The sequence below is a fragment of the Panthera pardus genome, unplaced genomic scaffold (assembly GCF_024362965.1).
Source record: "Panthera pardus isolate Hobbes unplaced genomic scaffold, ASM2436296v1 HiC_scaffold_24, whole genome shotgun sequence".
NCBI classification, from domain to species: domain Eukaryota; kingdom Metazoa; phylum Chordata; class Mammalia; order Carnivora; family Felidae; genus Panthera; species Panthera pardus.
The window spans coordinates 52,686,425-52,692,424 of NW_026526810.1; positions in this window are offsets into that span (position 1 = coordinate 52,686,425).

Sequence of the window (6,000 nt, forward strand, 5' to 3'; positions counted from 1 at the left end):
GAGGACCAGAGAGCCCAGGCCCTTTCCTTAGCTCAGAAACCAGCACTCTTGGGACAGCTCCTTGTAAGTAGTAGGAGTAGAAACTTGAAGTCATAAGATGAGGACAGTGGTACCACTCTATAGTTTTTTTGTTGCTTGCTTCTTTAAAATTTATATGTCCTTTAGTAAGTGCAAAATCTTGGCTTTATATTGTTTTCTACACTAATCATGAGATAGTAGCCCAGACCCTCCTCTCTGAAGGGTCTGGGTTAACTTTTCCTCCAAAATACTCCAAAATAAACAATCATCAATCTAATCAATAAACATTCACCATATGGTAAATGCTTTTTCAAATTTACAGAAAGTATACTGAACTGTCTCTGAACATGCTTCATTTTACACCTATGTTCCAACACAGCAACATTCAAGTTGCTGCCATTTAAAAATCATGCTTGAGGGGTGCCTGGGTGGCTCAGTCAGTTCAGCATCTGACTTTGGCTCAGGTCACAATCTCATGGTTTGTGAGTTCGAGCCCCACGTTGGGATCTGTGCTGGCGGCTTGGAGGCTGAAGCCTGCTTCGATTTCTAGGTCTCCCTCTCTGTCTGCCCCTCCAGTGCTCATGCTCTGTCTCTCTTTCTCTCTCAAAAATAAATAAACATTAAAAAATAAAAGAAATAAAAATCATGCTTGAGGGGCACCTGGGTGGCTCAGACGGCTGAGTGTTCGACTTCAGCTCAGGTCATGATCTCACAGTGGGTTCATGAGTTCGAGCCCCACATGGGGCTTGTTGCTGTCAGCCTGTCAGCACAGAGCCTGCCTCAGATCCTCTGTCCCCCTCTGCCTGCCCCTCCTCTGCTTGCACTCTCCCAAAAATAAACAAATATTAAAAAAGTAAATAAAAATCATTCTTGAGGGCTTCTCAATAGCTACATTTCCAACAGACCAAAGATTATGAAAATGATAGTCTCTAGTGTTAAAAAGGAAATATTTCTTGACAAAGAACATGCCAGGCCTAATTGAGACAATCCAGTAACTCCAGTCAATGAATTAGACAAATAAGACTAAGAATTGCCATAACATGTAAATGAAAGAATAACTGACATAAATGTGTGTATATATTAAGCACATAGGTTAAACTGAAGGTTTCTTTTTTGTAAAAGTTGTGAAATTGTTTTTGCAATTTTAGTAAGGTCATATCCCAGTTTCCTGTATTCTTTCGTTTAAAGGGCAGTGAAAGCACAGAGGGAACAATTCTGCCTGTTGGAAAATGAATCAGACAACTTCTCAGAGAAAGCTGATCCCTAAAGAATAAGCAGAAATCCCTTCATAGAAAGAGGTGTTGTGATGGGTGAGGGGGCATTCTAGGCCAATGGACTAACTGATGCAAAAGCAACGATGAGACTAAACGGTGTATATGGGAAATAACAGTGTAGATAGTTTAAGGTAAGAAGTGGCAAGGGGGATTAGACTAGCAAAAAGTGTTTCAAGACAGATTGAGAAGGGCTGTGAATGCCATGCTTAAGGGTTAAATTTTATTCTATAGGGTAGTCATCTAATTTACTTAAAAGAGTCGTATGACCAGGTTTATATTTACAAATATTTCTGGCAGGAAAACAAGGGATGAATATGAACAAGGGAGTGGAAATAAAGAGATCAGATAGGATGGTTGCTCTTCTCTAATCGGGATGAGGAATATTAAGGATTTGTACCAGGTAGGAGGAATCATGTAGTCACTACTATCATCCCATATAAGAAAATATCCTAGAGAAAGAAGTCCATTAAAATAGAATCACTGAGGGTTTCCCAACTCTGATTGCTCATTAGGAGCACTTGGAAGAGGTTTTTTTTTTTTTTAAAAAACGATACTCAGGTCTTACTCCTAAGTAAATCAGAGTCACTAGAGTGATTAGAATTAGTATTAGAATTTGTTAAAAGTTCCAGGTGATCCTTATGTGTAAACAGGGTTGAAAACCTCCAGCACAACTCACAATGAGGAGTCTAAGGAACACATAGTTTTGAGTATGGCTGTCCTAATTAGGTCATCCTGGGGTTTTGAGAAAGCTAATCAATGTATATTAGTTGTTGATCATACTTCAAACAGTAAAATGACACCTGAAAAATGACCCTGCAACTTACTCACAAAAGTTATTTAGATGCCAATGCTAATTTAAAAAGAAATATGTATTTGCAGAAGAATCAAAGAAATTCATACTCCTGTTATAAAGTAGGTCAAGCCATACCTTGGTCTAGATCAGAAAAGAATGATCATTCGTAAGTTTATATCTACTTTATAAAATCCCTATAAAATATTTAATATAAGTATACTAGAATGTAAAATGTGTGCCAGATACCTGATAATTTTGTTTATTTAATAATAAGCATTGCAATCACAACATATAAAGTGGTAAAAGAGACTCAAAAGGTTTGTTTTTTCAAAATGTTTTTTAATTGGAGTACAACAGTGAAGCGGTTAAGGACACAAATTTTGAAGCCAGATAGACCTTGATTTTGAATCCAGGTTTTGTCACTTAGTAATTGCAGGTTTAAACAAGCAATCTTACTTGTTCAAGATATAGTTTCCTTGTCTGTGCAGTGGTGATAATAGGAACTACATCACAGGATTGTTTCAGAGTTACACTTGAAAATGCACCTAAAGGCTTTAACAAAGTAGCTGACATTTCTATGTATGAGTCTTGGCTTCTGCACTCAAGGAACTAACATTAGACGAGGAAATTCAATAGGCCATGAAAAACTGCCTACATAAGGCACTATGTTATAAATAATTTAATAGTTAAATTTTGACTATTATTATTGAAAGGTTATCAGGGACTCAAAGATTCCACAGGAGGCAAGGAACAGGCTTAGAAAAAAAGCAGAAACCCAAGGAACTGCAGGAGGCACAACCGTCTTTTGGCAAGGATAGTCTGGGCATTGCTATCTTAGGATACCAGGCAGGAATGAATTCTAACCACATGTTTGGGGACACGGTTCCCTCCAACAAGACTTCCCACAATGGAAAGACCTTCTGCATCAAATAAAGAAAGTGCTACTGGATGCAGGACAGCCAGAAAACAAAAAACAAAACAAAACAAAAGAAAACAAAACAAAACATCCATCCTGAACACTAGCAGGCATTGTACTGAACACTACCAGTCATTGAGGGCTTTAGGTAAAGTGTCTCACTAATCTTCATGACCATTATATAAGGGAAATACTCTCATTACTACATCTATTTTACAGATGGGGAAACCAAGTCTCAGAGAAATTAATTTGCCTAAGGTCACACAACCCGCAAGTGCAAAAAAAGAAATTCAAATACAGAAAGTTTGATTCTACAGGCTAGGAACTAGCCTATTATAGGTACTATAGGTACTACTAAAGCCTACTATAGGAACTATAGCTACTAGTTCCTCCAAGAGGAGGAAAAAACCCCACCATATCTGGCTAGATCAGGGAAGACATTATCAAGGAGTAGTTTTGAGCTGAATAGACTATTCATCCATCCATCCATCCATCCATCCATCCATCCATCCATCCAAGTATTTAGTATTTTACCTATCATAAGAAGTAGGCAGATAAAAATGTTTTACATAAGTACTAAATATTTATTGGAAGAAAAAATAGAAAATACAGTTAAGGAATAGGTAGAAAATTAGAATGCCCACATTTTTGCAACCAAAGGATAACCAAGAGTAATATTTTGGTGATTAGTATTCTTCATTAAATATCTAGAATCTTTTCTTACAAAATTAGAACCATATTATTTTAGTAACTTGCTTTTTCCACCCAACAATATATAGTGAATATCTTCCTAAGTCCATAAGACCACCTTTAGAACATTGGCTCTTAAATTGTATGGTCTCAGACACTACAACTGGTGACTCCAGGGGCGCCTGGATGGCTCAGTCAGTTAAGTGTCTGACTTTTCAATTCAGGTCATGACCTCATTGTTCGTGGAATTGAACCCTGCGTTGGGCTCTGTGCTGACAGCAAGGAGCCTACTTGGGATTCTCTCTCCTCCCTCTCTGCCCCTCCCCCATTCTCAAAAATAAACATTAAAAAAAATAACGATATCAACCCAATACATGTTAATATAAATACTATTTTTTAATGAAAAAGAAGTTTTCTAGAAGAAAAAATTACTGAAAGATATGGCAATGTTTTACATTTTTGAAAGTCTCTTTAATAAAGGGCAGCTGGATTCTCATAGCTGCTTCTGTGTTCAATCTATTGTGACACATTATTTTGGTTGAAGTATATGAAAAAAAATCTGGCCTCAGATGCATAGTTGGAAAGGAGAAGAGTATTTCAATGGCATTTTCATATAATTGTGGATATCCTTTGAAACCACAGCAAAACTGGGAAAATGGTAAATTAAAAAAAAAACAATTCAATGTGGAATGTAAAACCATATCAATTAAATTTTTGTACTCCGTAACATTAAATTCTATTGGTCTATTTAGCAATGTGAATGGATCTTTCACCCATTCTTTATAATACCCTGTGTTTGATATTTACAAGATTTTGGCTCAATGAGTTATACAGATCTTCAAAATGTCAATATATTCCATTATACATTGTCCAAAAAATCACGCATGTTAATATCACCAATTTCATTGGGACTTTGTCAAACTCGCAGTGGCAGATATGTTTTCCACAGAATGTTCCCTTGAAATCTCTACTAGTAAAATGGACAACAAAAATTGCTAATTGTTTTCCTTGAAGAGAAAAGCTTACTTATTCATATTTGAGAAAATGCCTGCCAAATATCTAAGTACCCGGGTACCTGTTACTTGTTAAGTTAATGGGTATTCCTTGTAAAAACTGGCTGGTTGACTTAGCAACTCAAGTGCTTCTCCTCAAGTCAACTATCATACTTTTGAACACAACAGAAAAGGTTTATGTGTGCTTCCCATTTCATCATACAGAATACTTAAAAGGGTTGAGATTTTGTAACATTTTTACTGCTCCATCAAGGACATTGGGAAACAGATTCTCCCCTCCCCACACTTTTTTTTTTTTTTTTTACTGCAAGAGCATGGTAGTCAAGAAATTACTTCTAGATCACTTTGGTGACTTGAATTTGGTGCCACTGCTTTTTATTTTGTGCTAAGAGGCCAATAGTTTCACCCACCATTGCTTCTGCATCAGTTAGTACAAATATCACATGGCTTATAAAAAAAGAAGCACAAAACTTCTTTGTTATCACTATAGAAGTTACTATAAAAGTTTTCACCCCATCAGCTTCCTAAATTTGGGGAATTCCCAGGGAGTCTGTAGACCACACTTTGAGAATCAATGTTCTACAATACTTTTAATGGCTGCAGAGAATTACATTGTATGGAGTGACCAAAGTTTATTTAGCCAATGTCCTTTATTAAGAGCACCTGAGTTGTTTCTAAATTTTCTCCATTACCAGTAATGATGCAGTTTAAACTTCACTTGCATCCTGAATTAGATCTTTAGGATATGGCCTTAAAAATGTAATCACTGGGCCAAAGAGTATGCATTTAAGAAAAACTGGCTTCTGAACGTTGCTTTCTGTAGGCTTACTAATACACTTGTTTTTTATGTAACAATGAATATCCTTCCAGCTTACCAACATGGTGGTTATCTTTAAGAAAAAACAGGAACAGACCAACTTTACATCCAATAAATGGAATCCCATTTTGTTTAATTTGCATTTATTTGCTTACTTGTTAGGTTTTTTCATCTTTATACAAAATTAGTGAGTTGCATATTTATGTATTTTGCCTATTTTTGTATTGAAATAGTCTTCTTTGGGATTTTATCTGTTCGTCTGTCATGAATGTTGCAGGCTTTTCTTCCCAATTTTTGTTTACTTTTAACTTTGTGTAATTTATTTTTATATGTAAGTTTTAAATTTTGATTAAATTACCTATCAGTCTTTTTATATTTTCTGCCTTTGGTGTCATGCTTTAAAAAGCCTCCTCTGTCCTAATATTATACAAATATTTACGTTTTGTTTTTTACTTTTTTTTAGTAAACTTCAATTCATT